Source organism: Protopterus annectens, chromosome 8.part0, assembly GCF_019279795.1.
Source record: "Protopterus annectens isolate FY-2018-M chromosome 8.part0, PAN1.0, whole genome shotgun sequence".
NCBI lineage: Eukaryota > Metazoa > Chordata > Ceratodontiformes > Protopteridae > Protopterus > Protopterus annectens.
This window is the reverse complement of record NC_056741.1, coordinates 814,742,913-814,757,952: the sequence shown is the minus strand read 5'-3', so window position 1 is coordinate 814,757,952 and position 15,040 is coordinate 814,742,913. Positions and strand designations below refer to the sequence as shown.

Genomic DNA, 15,040 nt, shown 5'->3' with positions numbered 1-15,040 from the left:
TCATTGAAATGCACAGTAATCGTTGTACTATGTGGAGTCCATCTGGTCGAATTTGTAACACTGGGTGTGAAAGTACAGAAACTTAATACTACAACAATACAGTGGGGATGGATTAATAGTACAAAAAAATAGAACACAGGTGACTTTTACATGTCCAGCTAATGAAGGTTGTGGCATTGCAAATATGACAATTACAGGGAATTTAACAATTTGGACAGCACAAAAAGAATGCGTGCATCTTTAATTGTTAGACAAAGAAGTTACGACTGAAGTAACTAACAAAACTGATATAAAATGCTGTAATCGTGATATTAATTTTAACAAAAATTAATAAACTAGGTATAACAGTTATAAGAATGTTGCATAGTAAAATTAAAAATGCGTGTATCTACAAAATATTACTGAATTATTTTGCATGAACAGTTCTGAAATTAGTAATAGGAATGGGTGGACATCAGTTACCACTATATTAAATAATAATCCTATAGCACATTTTGATCAAATAGTAAAAATTCCTTCAACATGTAAATATGTAGGGCAAAAAATATCAAAAGACTGTATTACATTTTAATATGACTTTCCTAAGCACTGAAACATGTAGACGGCGATGAGCTTGGTATGACACCTTTTCAGGAGGCATAAGAAAGTACAGTTGTGTACACATACCATAAATGTAGATGTTCGAGTGTATTCACTGTTGCAGTCATCACACTTGGGTTATCCTGCCAGGGGTAGCCCTCAGTCGGCCCGAATACCACAGGCTTAGTATTTCTGCGTCGGTTGCTGTCGCTCAAGGACTGACGTCAGGTTGTCAGTGGTATAAAAACAGGCAGCCAATGCCATTACATCAGTCTTTCTTGCCCCAAATGTCAGGAGCCCCCAATAGGGAGCTTAAGTTATGGTGGAGTAACACGACCAGTAGAAAGTAAATACCAATAACCCAGTAAAGGGTGAGGAAGAGAGAGAGACAAAGGGGCTGGAGGGTGGGAAACCAGGACTACAATAGTGAATACACTCGAACATCTACATTTATGTTAAGTGTACACAACTGTACTATGTTCTTCGTGTTTCACTGTTGCAGTCATCACACTTGGGTTGATTCCCAAAGCTGAGGAATGGGTGGAGGCAGTCAAGAAGAGTTGGGGCTGGCTAGTATGCCCTGCAGTACTGCGGTTACAAAGCCTGCCCTGGATTTGGAAAAGATAGGCAGGTGGTAATGCCTGGTGAAGGTATGAACAGAACTCCATGTTGCAGCTTCCAGGATGTCCCTGGTAGAGACCCCAATGAGAAAGGCTGTAGAGGTTGAAGTTGTCCTAGTGGAATGTGTTCTGACCATGTGTTCTGACCACCTGTGGGAGTGGTTTCTCATGGTGTTTGTAACAGAAATGGATGCAGTGTGCTATCCATTTGGAGATGGTTTGTTGTGATATGGCTTTGCCCTCTGCCCCTGGTGCAAAGCTGACTAGTAACTGGTCAGATTTCCTAAAGGGCTTAGTCCTAATCCTGGTAGAATCTGAGCTGTTTGTGCACATCTAAAGAGTGCAGGATCCTTTCCCCCTTATTTTGAGGTTTAGGGAAAAAGGTGGGCAAATGAATAGATTGGTTGAGAGCCACACTGGACACCACTTTAGGCATGAAAGTTGGGTTAGTCCTGAGGGAGGCCCTGTCAGCATGAAAAATGATGACTGGTTCCACAGCCATAAGTGCTTGTAGCTGACACTCTTCTAGCTGAAGTGATGATCAGAAGCAAGACTGTTTTTTAAGAGAGGAATTTTAACTCTGCTGAAGCTGCACGCTCAAAGGGGGGGGGGGTAGAGTGAGCTTTTTCAACACAAAGTTAAGGTCCCAAGCAGGGGTAGGGGGCTCTTCTTGGTGGCCTTTAAGTTGTTAGCCCCTCTCAGGAACTGCTTGATGAGAGGGTGTGAGAAGAGAGGTGGCTCAGTGCTGTAATGTACAGAGATGGCAGAGGCATGGATTTTAATGGAAGAGAAGGATAAGCCCTTTTGGAGTAGGTCTGCTAGGTAATGCAGGATGAGAGACAAGGAGGGCTGTGTGCTGGGGTCAGCTCCTTTAGTCTGGATCCAGGAACAAAACATTTTCCACTTGTCAGCATAGGATGTTCTAGTACTGGGTCGTCTGGCTTCACATATGACATCCAGGGACCTGCTTGCTTAGGGTGGCCACTGGAGGAGAAGTCAAGGAATAAGCCAGGCTGCTAGGTTCAGGGTCTGCAATTGTGGATGCAAGAACTCTCCCCCCTGCTGAGTCAGGAGAGTCGGAATCTGGGGGAGGTGCCATGGAGGCAATGGTGACAGACTGCGCAATAGTGGGCACCAGTGCTGGCATGGCCAGTCTGGGGCAATAAGGATTGCCCTTGGTCTTTCCTCCCTTATTTTGAGTAATATTATTGTACTAAGAGGTAGAGGGGGAAATGCATAGACTGAGAGGTTTGCCCACCAGAAGGATAAGGCATCCACTTTCCAGGCCTTGCTGTGAGGTTCCCTGGTGCAGAATTTGCTGAGCTGGTGGTTGAAGGGGGATGCAAATAGGTCCACCTTTGGGGTACCACATTTTTGGGTCACAAGGCTGAAGGTGTTGTGTTTTAACTGCCACTTGTGTGGGTCTAGGAGATTTCTGTCTAAGTGGCCTGCCAGAGAGTTTTGGTTGCCTGGCAGGAATTGAGCTTGCAGGTGAATATGCATGGCAGTGGCCTTGTTCCAAAGGGCCATGGCTAGCCTGCAGAGTGGGTATAAGAGTGGGTTCCCCCCTGCTTGTTGGTGTACCACATCACTGTGGTGTTATTGGCTCTGATTAGAGGCCCCGGAGAGAGTAGGTATCTGAAAGCTGTCAGAGCGTGCTGAACTGCTAGCATCTCTTTTTGGTTGATATGCAGATGAATTTGATTTGGGCTCTAGTGGCCCTGAATGCACCTGCTGTCCAGGTGTGCACCCCAGGCATAGTCTGATGCATCTGTGGTTAGGGTCTGGGTGGCGTGGGGTTGAGAAAAGGGAAGTCCCTTGTTGTGGTTGCATGCTGCTGCCCACCAAATAAAATCTTTCCTTAGACAAGGTATCATAGGTGTAACAGTTTCTAGGCCCCGCAAATGTTGACACCAAAGGCTTCTTAAGTACCACTGAAGTTTCCTCATATGCAGTCTGGCATATGGAATTAATAGAATGCAGGAGGCCATGAACCCTAGAGCTTGCAGGATTTTCTTTGCAGATAACTGGGTTCTGGTGGCTAGCTGAGAGAAGTAACCTGTCAGATAGGCTTGTTTGTCTGGAGTTAGGAATGCCATCAGGGATGCTGTGTCCAGGCTTGCTCCCAGGAATACATTTTTTTTTTTAACTGGGGACCAGTTTGGATTTCTTTTCATTGATAGTGTACCCCAGTGAAGTTAGTAGGTCCTTTACAAATGTCAGGTGCTGTAACAGCCTTTCCTGACTGTCTGCCAGAATCAGGCAGTCATCCAAGTAAGGGTAAATTTGAATATTTCATTGTCTGCAAAAAGCAATGGCTGGAGCCAGGCATTTTGTGAAAACTCTGGGAGCAGTGGATAAGCCAAAGGGAAGTGCAGAGAACTAATAATGCATAGATCCTGCCTGAAACGTAGATATTTCCTGCAAGAGTCTCTGACTGGGACATGCAGATAGGCCTCTTTTAGGTCTAGGGTGGCTAACCAGGTATCTTTGGACAGCAAAGGGAGAAGATGCTGTAGGGTGAGAATTTTGGTACCACCAGGAAGGTGTTTAGAATGGATAGATCTAAGATTGGGTGCCAGGTTCCCTCTTTTCTGGGTACCAGGAAAAGTCTGGAATAAAAACCTTTGCCTATCTGTTCTGCAGGAACAGGCTGAATTACCCTCATGGAGAGCAGGGAATAAACTTTGTTTTGTGCCTCTGCCCACTGGTTTTGAGGAAGATCTGGGAACCCTTTTGGGGTTGGCAGCATGTGGAAATAAAATTTGTACCCCTGGGACACTATGTTGAGGACCCATTGATCGTTGGTGATGGAGGCCCAGTTTTCTGTATGGGAGGCAAGTCTTCCTCCTAGGGGCACGAGCAGTTGTGCAGAGGTGAGTGGAAGAGTTGAGAAGTCATTGTGAATTATTTCCATAAGGGGGTGGGCCTTAGCACTCTGTTTTAGAAGTGGAAGTACTCCATTGCTTAGGTCTCTGCATACTCTGAGACTGTTGTCTGGGGGGGGGGGTCTGTTTCCCCTACATCTAGTCTGAGATGGCCTTGAGAGGGCTGGAAAGGACCAATGTTTTGAGAGGCAATGCCTACTAAATCTGGGAGGCTGGACTTGCAAAAAGTCTAACTGTCTGCATAGACTTAGCTTTTTCTTCCATCTTTTTTAAAACCTCTTCTGCCTTGGTGCCAAACAGATTGTCTTTGTTCAGAGGTGCGTCCAATAATTTTGATTTGACATGATCTGGCAAGGTCTGTTCCTTAAGCCAAGCATGCCTTCTAAGTACAGACCCTGTGACTGCTGCCCTGCATGATGCTTTTAGGGCATCAAACCCACAATGCAGGGTATATGCTTACTGATTTGGCTTGCAGAATGCATAAGTTTCTGTAATTATTTTCTGCACAGTCAGAGAAGGTAGATAATTTTTGTTTAATGAGTTCCATGGTATGTTGCTGGTATTTCAGCATGTGGAACTGACAATTTAATGCTCTAATGGCAAGAGTTGCAGAGGTGTATGCTTTTTTTACCCCATCTGTCTAAGGCTCTTGATGGGATTCTTAGTTGTGGCTGCTTTTATTCCTTTAGGTCCTTGGGAGATGACCTCTGGGTCAGCAGTAGGATTCTTGAAAAGAAATTTGAGAGAGTCAGGGACTCTGTAGTTCCTGTCAGGTTTCCTGGGAGCAGGAGGTAAAATATCAGGAGTTAGACTGGATTCCATAAAGACATCATCCACAACATCCAGAACAGGAGGGATAGCTAAGAGTCTGTGCTGTGGTAAATCTAAAATTCCCTGAGCCTCTTTTTGGACTGAGGATAATCCTAGCATTCCCAATGGAAATGCTCTCTCAAAGTATGTAGGGTTTCACCAAGAGAGAAATCCTCTGGAGGAGAGGCAGAAGGAATGGATTTCTCTGCATCTGAATCCACATAAGCAGATAAGGGCATGTCTTCATAATCAGAAACCTCAGTCTGGTCAGACTCTTGGTCGGATAAAGCTGCTGGGGACAAGTCTCTTTTCCTTTTAGCAGGGGAAGGCTGGCTTCCCCTAATCAGCATGATAAGGTCTTCCACCATTTTAAGCATCTGAGACTGTGGCAAGGAAGCAGGCACGCGAGTTTGGGTTGTTGGTTTTTTAGGTGTAGCTCATACTCTGGGCCTTAGAAACTCTGTAGTTTTAGAGAGAACTGAAGACGTGGAAGAAGTCATTGTTTTGTGTCGAATATCGGTAGTGCGAAGAACTTCCCCAGAAGCCAGTGCCTGCACAGCGGCTCCGGACCCATCCAAGGTAGAGACATCCTCAGGTTCCATAGTCAAAGAAGAGTCTCGTGGCATACTGGACTCCAAATGGGTCTCTGTAGCAGCCTGCGAATCTACTGAAGCGGGCATCATGGGTTGCGAAAGCGCCTCACTGAGTACCGGTGAATTGGCGACTAGCTTAAAGGAAGCATCATCGGCAGCTTTGGACCTGTGCAGTCTGTCTTTATCCTTACATTTTTTTGGAAGATTGGTAGTCGGATGGCTTACCGATGACATTTTGGAATACGGAGATCGAGAATGAAAGTATTTAGCTACAATAAGGGCCCAACCCCGAATAGTTCGGGCATTGAACAAGGCACAAAACCAGCAGCAAGGGATGTCGTGGTTTGGGCCTAAACAGGTGGCGCAGTAAAAATGGAAATCTCAGTGTGGTATTCGCTTTCCACGAGCGAGACAATTGTTAACTTTTTCTGACATCAGTTAGAGCAAGAAAAAAGGATCCCCAACGAGGTACTTAGCTTTAGAAGACCTCAACTTCAATTTCGTAAACAAAAACTCAGGTAGCGGCCAACCGGCACTCGTGCAAACTGCTTCTGCTTCAGTCACCTCGGCAAGAAAGACTGATGTAATGGCATCGGCTGCCTGTTTTTATACCACTGACGACCTGACATCAGTCCTGGAGCGACAGCAACTGACGCAGAAATACTAAGCCTCTGGTATTCGGATTGACTGAGGGCTACCCCTGGCAGGATAACCCAAGTGTGATAACTGCAACAGTGAAACATGAAGAACATCTGGGTTAGGACCCCTGAATGCAACTGATGTTGAAGTCTTAGCTAATAAATTGAAAACTACTGGTCAGGATTATCTCTCAGATTGTCCATTTACAGGCTCAGTGGAACCCCGCTGTGACACACTCAAAAACAGTTAACTATGAAAAAGAATTTCTGACACAGTTCAATGATTCATTAACTACTAATTTAAATTTTGATGCAAATGTAACTCAATTTGTAAAATGGACCAAATGTAATCTACAGTCTATGTATATGCAGATACAAAGGAATTCTGTTCAAACTAAATTATTAGTTAATAATGAATATGTTTGGTGACAACTGTTTCACAAATGGATTCCCAAAAATAATTGGATAAAGCTTATCTTCTGATAAAACAAAATGTACTGATAAATATTGTATTGGATAGACAGTTCATTATAATGTTACTGATACTAGAATAATGTGTGAATTTTTGGTATTTACCCTTAATATTTGGACATTCTATATACCCTTTTCAATACTGGCTACCACAAGTGGAAGGAAATTGTATAGATTTCTCTAAGCACGCACAAGCTGGAACATTGCACCAATACTATGAACAGACTAATCTGTGGACAATATTCTCCTGTATATGAACCATGTTTTCTTCAGCATTCAATTAACATGTAAATGGGCTATACTGCCTTCCACCTTAGAAACGTTTACTGAAGCTGCTCCGCAATTTATACATTTAGTAACTAATCGATATTGTCATATAATCTTGGTCATTCTTTTGCAGGATGTTTAAACATTATTACACATTTAATTTAGCATAATGAAATTTATACATTTACTCCTGAGATTCATACTGGAATATCTTTTCTGTGGCTACCGGAAGCTCTGTATTATCCCAACCTCATCTTTTCACTGAATTCTTTGTATACAGTAATTAGTACTAATCAGGTACAAAAACATTTATAGATTGTAAATCACCGTATATTGCATCATGAAATGAACATTATAATTGTGGGTGATAAATTGATTCATTTAGCAAGAAAGACTGAATTAGATGCAGCACATGACTGTTGGGATATGTTCACCGGATGGTCACCATCAGGGACCAAACTGTTAAATTAGATAATACACCCCATTTATTAATAACATTAATACTAGTTTTATTAACTATCTGGAATTGCTGTTTAACATACCTTGTATACCTAGTATTATTAGTTTCCTATATCTAAGTCAGTAGTCAAAGAACCAAATGTGATACGAAAGCTATACTTTGAGTGTAAGTAAAGTGAATCCTGACTTGGTATGGTAAAACTAATATAGTAAAGGCTTAATATTCTTTATGCTGTATTTTTCTCTGTTTTTCTATGTATGTATGGGAATGAGACTACTTTATGACTTGTTTTTCACATTTCTTCTTTTTTCTGAGACCACTTTATGACATGTTTTTCACATTCCTTCTTGTTTCTGCACAAGCTCTGTGACCCTCAGACCTAGCAGATAACTAGTTTTGCACATTTCTTGATGTTTTCAGGTAACCACAGGAACTAGCAGGCTTACTTGGAGCATTCCTGGGCGTTGGGCCAATGCCTATGTTTCGTTTCAACATAGTCTTTGCTAATCAAGTGCGTGTCCACATACACAGCATTTTTTTCTGCTCAGACAGAGGCCTCCCCTGTGGAGTGGATGCACTTTCCCCGAAAGAGACTCCTGCTTGGCTGAAAGGGGGCTTCCCAGTTTAAGTGTTGGCAAGGATTAAGCTTTCAACTTTATTGGTGATGTATTAATTCTTGATATACTATGAACTGCTTTATTTAAGTTATACTATGTTGTTTTATATGTACTGTCTAATTTTACAGTAATAAAGTGACTATTGCCTGACTTCTTTGTCTTGATCATTCTTGATCCTGCTAAAATTAAATTCATTAGGCAACCCCCCCCACCCCAATGCTTGTTGACATACCAAATGACTGTGGTGTCGTCTGTAAACACTTTCAGAGGGCCTGGATGAAAGAGAAGATGAAAAGCCTGTAGAGCTAGAATAACAGCCCTCATTTCATTGATGTTGATATGCTCTTTTCTTTGTGAAAGAGACCACAGGCCCTGCATCTTCTTTGATGCAAAAGTTATCCCCAGCCTATGCCTGGGGCATCTGTGAACAACTCTTGAGTTGGCTGGGGCAGATGAAGAGGAAGTCCTGGATTCAGAGAAAGCTGTTGAATCCACCAAAGGAGCTTAGCTTTTAGTCATGGGAGAAGTGGGATCACAAACTCCAGAGGGTGAGCATGCTGCATCCAAACTGATTTTAGGTACCACTGAAATTTCCTCATGTGGAGTTTTACAAAGGGCAACACAGGTATTGTGGACACAATAAACCCCAGAAGACTCAAACTCCCTTGCACTAATGGAGGGAAAAGGCAGAAAGCTTTCGAAGAAAGTGAGGGACAGAATTTTTTTCTGATGGAAGAAAAAATGTCATAAGGTCTGTTCTGAACCTGCACCCTAGAAAGATGTGATCTTTTGATGGGGGGGGGGGGGGATTTTTTAAATTTATGGCGAACCCCAGACTCTGCAGGAGAGAAATGGCAAACTGGAGATTTTGAATCAACTGTTCTGACTGAGAAGCCAAAAAAAGAAGATCGCCCAGGTATGGGCATACCTGAATTCCCTTGACCATGAAAGCAATCACAGGGGCCAAGCACTTTGTGAATACCCTTGTGGCAGTTGAAAGTCCAAAAGGCAAGGAAGAGAACTGAAAGTGCAAAGAAGCCACACAGAAATGTAAAAATTTCCTGTACACAGGATGGATAGGTATGTGAAGGTAGGCGCCCTTGATGTCTAGAGAAGCCATGCAAGACTGAGGAGGAATCAAAGGGAACAAAGTCTGTAAAGACAGCATGTGGAAAGTTGGTACATTTTGGAAAGTGTTTAAGTGGGATAGGTCCAGAACTGGTCGCCAAGGACTGTCCTTTCTGGGGACAAGAAACATTCTTGACAAACTCCTGCCTCTCTGGTCCATTGACACATGCTGAATTGTGCCTTGAGAAAGTGCTTCTACAGGTTCTAAGGGAATTAAAAGTCAACTGGTTTCTAGGGGGGCTGTGGAACAGCCATGAAAGGAGGAAGATTTTTCCAAGTCATGAAATATCCTTGTTGGATAATAGAAAGGACCCAAAAATCTGAGTTATACTTGTCCAAGCTGGAAAAGAAAGGGATAGATGAAGAGATAGAGGAGTAAGACTTGGAAGATGTTGGTAGTCACAGAGTACTTGGCCTAGCTGGAAAAGGCTGCTGGGAAGAAGGGCCAGAACCAGTAGTCTGAAAATGTGAAGGTTTTCTTGCAGTCTTTTTAGATCTGGAAGAAATAGCCACAGCAGAAATGGACATGTCTGTCTCCTAACAAAAAAAGTTTTAGTGGGAAAATTTCTGTGGAAATTTGGAACAGGAGACACAAAAAGGTGCTTCAAATCTTGAAGTGTTTTTCCCTTGTCTTGTAAGGACTTAAATAAATCTGCAGCTGCAGAACCAAAAAGAGCAATCATCTAGAGGTGCACCCATCAATTTTGCTTTGATGTCATCTGACAAAGGTTGACACTGCGACCAAGAGTACCTTCCAAGGACAGAGCCAGAAGCAGCTGTGCTAGAGGATGCTTCAAATGCATCACAACTGCATTTAATTGTCTAACCACTTGTGAAGAAGGTAATAGAGACATAACCTGACTTTTTAGGTCAGAGTCTGGAAGCTGTGAAAGAGCTTGAAACGCCTGTAAAAGCAGGGCCAGTGAATACCTGGACATGTGTGTTTGACAGTTTATAGCTCAGATAGCCAAAGTGGAAAATTTCTAAACAAGTATTTCCATAATTTTACTCTCCTTATCTGAAAGGAGAAGCTTTGAAGGTGACAACCTAGAGGACCTGTCTGAAGCAATGGATACTACAGCTGGATCAGCTGAAGGACTCTTGTACAAAAATTTGCAGACATTAGGCACCTTGTAGAACCTGTCTGGCCTTTTAGGAGCAGGAGGTTGTGAATCAGCGGTCTTTGAAGTAGATGAAAAAGCGTCCAAAAACACTGGCAAAACAGAATGCACAGCAGAAGGAGTTTCCAGTTGTAAAAGGTTGTATCTTTTTTGCTCTTCTGAGATCTGTGAGCAGTCCCATTTAAAAAAATCATTTTGTTAATGGTCTCCCCAAAAGAAATCTCTTCTACCAGGGAATATGCCCCCACTGGACTCCTCCTCTGGAGAAGCACATTCTAAAGGGGAAGTAATTTGTGAAGAGTATGCCAAAAAATCCTAATCAAAGGAAAAATCCTCATCATTGGGTAATTCTTGTTCCCTACCCCCTTTAGCAGGACAGAATGTGAAAGGAGGAACAGAAGGAGCAGTGGAAGGCTTCAGAGCCATTAAAGCCTTCATTAGCCCCTGAGAAAATGTATCCCACTCAGACTGTGGAGAGGAAGGGGCCTGAGAATGTTTAGTTTTCTGCTTTTTATTAACATGCATTGCTGCATGATGAGTAGAGAAAGAACCCAATGCAGGTCTGGTTTCTGTAGCCGACTCCGGAATCTATTACCTAGTTGAAGTAAGAGGTACATCCCTGGGACCTTCAAGCACAATAAGCCATGCTTCCCCTTTCTGTCCGAAATGGACATCTATACTGCCTCTGAGAATGTGCAAGGTGGGATTCTTTAACCGGTTCCGATGAGGTACTAGCCCACGAACCTGACCCAACTTCTGAACATAACTCTGGGTCTTCACTAACCTCAAGGGATAAATTGGGGGATACAGAGACAGTCGAAGAGGATTCAGGCCTAGGTTTATTGACTTTCCTCTCTAAACTCGGCTCAGCCGAAGGACCCACGGAACCCTCCATAATGTCTTCAGCTAGTCTTTTAAGTCACTTATTCTCTAAGTAAAGATTCAAACCCAAAAGTTGAACTTACAATGTTTTGGAACAAAGGCCTGACAAATGGAACAAGAACAATGGCTGGGGCCTTGACAGAAAAGACAAAGATTGTGGCTGTCCTTATGTGGAATTTGCCTTTCACACATACACTTGCCTTGCCTGGATGACATGAACTATGCAAAGAAGGCAGTGGCAAAGAAATAAATCCCCAATGGAGCACTTATCTGAAAGCTGGAAGCAACCAATGGAATCAGGCAGCAGACAGATGTACGAGTCAAGCATTCTGAATGGTGGCAGAAAAGTTCTGAGGACTGTATGTGCAGACGTCTTTTACGGCTGATGTTGCCAGCACATACGTGTGATGCCCCACATACCTGCAGTAGTTAAAAGCTGTTGCATGCTGGGCGGATGTGGGGTCGAATGGGCGGATGCTTTCCCATATACAAAGAATACTGCAACATTGAACAGAAGGACATAGACTTTGGAACAGAACAGGAGCAGATCTAGGGCTAGGCAGAGGCTACCTATAAATAACAAACAATATAATGACAATCATTGAAGCATTTCTGGATATCTAGTTTTCCAACCCAATGTCTTTTGTACCTTTCCAAGCTGTTCGGGGTGAGTTGTTTGAAAGGTACAAAATCAACAATATATTCAACAGTAAGACTGATAAGTGAAGTAAAAAGGCATGCAATGATTTTCTTGGAGAAACAAAACATGCTTTTTGCCTTTAGATAGCCTGCAGAATAATCTTTCAGGCTCTGCCAGCTAGATCAGTAGCCAAAATGTAAATTGTTGTTTACTAGTAACCCCAAATGTATGATGATGGTATCACTTTTTTTATTTGACCATTTATTTTATAAACAAAATGCATGTCATTTTTCAAGTTTCATGATACTACATTTATTAATTTTACACTGCATCAGATGAGTTTTCTGTAGACCAGGTTACTGAATGTTTGGCATCTTTTAGGTTAGTAAAAGAACTGCAAAATGCCAAAAAATAAAGTACTTTATTAAAATTTAAAACCATTTCCTATTTTTACATCTCAGAATAACAATCCAAAAAGAATGGGTCCCAGTGCATAGCCCTGTGGAACACCAATTGTATCCCCCTATGGGATACAAAGGCATTGTGTGTTCTTGTCTAAACATCATGTCATTAATTACTGTCAAGTGCTCCCTCAAATAAAAAAAAAAACAAACCAAAGCCTCTCTGGTTTGGGTGCTATTTGGGATACTTTGCAGGCTTCCAAATGCTCATGGGCATCAGGCGTGATTTTAAACTCTGTTTCTAAGCTATAGCCAAACAATCCACTTATACTGTGCTGATGAGGTTACAAAAAAGGCCAAACATGCATGTTTACAGCTAGTGGGACTTGGCTTCATTGGCCTGAATGTACCCACAAAGAATTAAAAGTAAAATGCAAAAAGTTATGGGAATTCAGAAGCCATGTAGCTGAAACCCTGGTATGTCCTTAAGGGGTCAGTTGCATATATCCCAAGGGCCTCTATTACAAGAGGTTTAATGTATTATCCAGTGGAAGACTTTAGCTTGGTTATGTTTTTCTTGCTTTTTTTTTTTTTTTTTTTTTTTACTGAATGCTTGGAATGTGTGACCTTTTTACACACACACACACACACACACACACACACACACACACACACACACACACACACACACACACCCATAATGACAATACACAAAAATTCACAAAAAGGGGGGCAGGAGGGAGGACGGGATGGCTTCTGCAAAAGTGTCTTATAAGAACATCTACTGTTATGGTAATTTTACTTGTACAACTATGCCAAGTTCACACATTCTTTTTATATATGTATGGGTCTACTGAAAATAAATGACCCAAATGCCAATATTCATAACAATGAGAATGCAAATGTCGACATACTACGTATATGCTGAACAAGAACTTCTATAAAACTAACAAAGACAAAAACATTGCTTTTTGCAGAAGCAAGCCTCCCACACTCCCTCCTAATAATATATGCACCAACTCCGAGACAGCACAACACTGAGGAATGGGCATATTCCCCAAACCCAAGAATTGTACAATCTCACACACCTGTTGTCGACCATGTGCTTAGTTGATCAAATTTTGCCTACGAAACAGATGTTGACTAAAATACATTCACATACCACACACCCTGGCAATAAAATAAAAAAAATCAAAACAAGCAGGAGGGAAGGGATGTAGACTACAATAGTGATCTATTTGAATATCTACTGTTATAGTAAGTTTATTTGCACAACTGCAGTATGTTCAACATTAGATCACTGTTCTGGTTCTAAAAAGTAAATCCAATTTGTAGTGCCTTGTAAAGGTATATACAGAGGACCAGGTTTGCTGCCACTAGAATACTTCTACAGGCCACCCCTTTCCAGAAAGCTGTAGAAGGAGCCAAAGCCCTTGTGGAATGGGCATAACTGTGCTTAGAAGTAGCATGTTATGGTGAGCATAGTACAAAGAAACAGCATGATCTAGCCACCTCGAAATAATCTACTTTGACAGTGGTTGTTATTTTCCCATCCTTTCATAAGAGACAAACAGTCGATCAGCTTTCCCAAAGGACTGAATTTTATCTAGGTAGCATCTGAGCTGTCTGTAGACACCCAGAGTTATGAAGTGTTCTTTCTCCCTTGTTTTAGTGGTTAAAAAGACAGTGAGGTGAACAGACTGGTTCAGTGTAAATGCTTGAGACCACTTTAGGCAGACAAGAAGTGTTTCTTCTTAAATTCTAGTGGAAAATGAGGCAAGGCTGACTCGCCTAAGGGCTTGACCCAAATACTCCCCTAGCAGAATCAGAACAGCTCACATCAGCCTGATGAGTTGGTTCAAACAGAAAAAGAGCAAGCTCTTCAAACACAAAGTTAATATCCATAGGAGGATGCAGCTGTTGAGGCGGACAGATACATAAAACCCCTTTATAAAGCTGCTTGACTTGAGGATGAGAAGAATGGTGGAATCCAGTAGCAAACAAGCTAAAATGGCTGGCAAATGAATCTTGAGAGAGGAGAAAGAGATGAAGGCCAGAGGACAGTAACTCAATTAATTAAGAACCACAGGCAACTGAGCCTTAACTCATTAACCCCGATTACGTCTTATGGTGCCTCAGTGCTTACATCCGAGCATGCTATGAGACGATAGGAATTTCAAGCTGTTACCCCCCCACCAGTAGCTTCCACTGGTGCGTGAAACTTTAATGTAGATTTTTAACTGTTCTGAGTGTAAAACACACTTAAATCATAACCATACTTGTTATTTACCTTCTGTAGTTAAGATTCAGTGTGTATTACATGCTGGTCACATTTAAGTTTTACAAGAAAACCGGCTTTGTAAGTCTTTGACTGAGCAAGTGGCGGCAGCCAATCGCATTCTTGCAATTCAAGCCACCACCTGCATAACACCTCCACCCCGACCTAATTTTCTTTTGTTTTTCCTGAATAAATAGTGTGTCCAGCAGCATGTATTTCCTTTCTTTTTGCTGATATTTGCAGATTTTACCTGCTACTGGATCCCTCTATTTATTCTGGGAACGGAGTTCATGGATCGTTACTGGAGAAATCACACCGGTTTGACCGCTGTCATCAGGAAGTTTCACTGCTGTTCTGCCCTTTTAGGTCAGGTAAGATAATACCAAAGTGAGAAGATTGCAAGATAGTTGTCAAATACATTCTGCTTCATGTCATGCCGAGAAGCTGTAGAATTAATCCATTAGTAGTGTTAAACTGTTGCTCTGCGTATAATGCCATGTAGCGTTATATTCATGACTTGTTTGCAAACACTTGTTGGTAATGGGCCAAGTCTTTCAACATGGTTTGCAATATGTGACTTCAAACCTGAAATCATGAAATATTTACTTTACAACAAATCATCTAATAGTATTCATGGTGGCTGTAGC

The 15,040-nt window shown here is 42.1% G+C and overlaps 1 protein-coding gene across 1 annotated transcript in view; it reads right to left on the bottom strand.

The window, feature by feature from the left end:
* Positions 1 to 15,040, bottom strand: part of USP11 (ubiquitin specific peptidase 11) — a 3,313,221-nt gene that overhangs the window by 205,064 nt on the left and 3,093,117 nt on the right. The gene's annotated exons all lie outside the window — the stretch shown is intronic.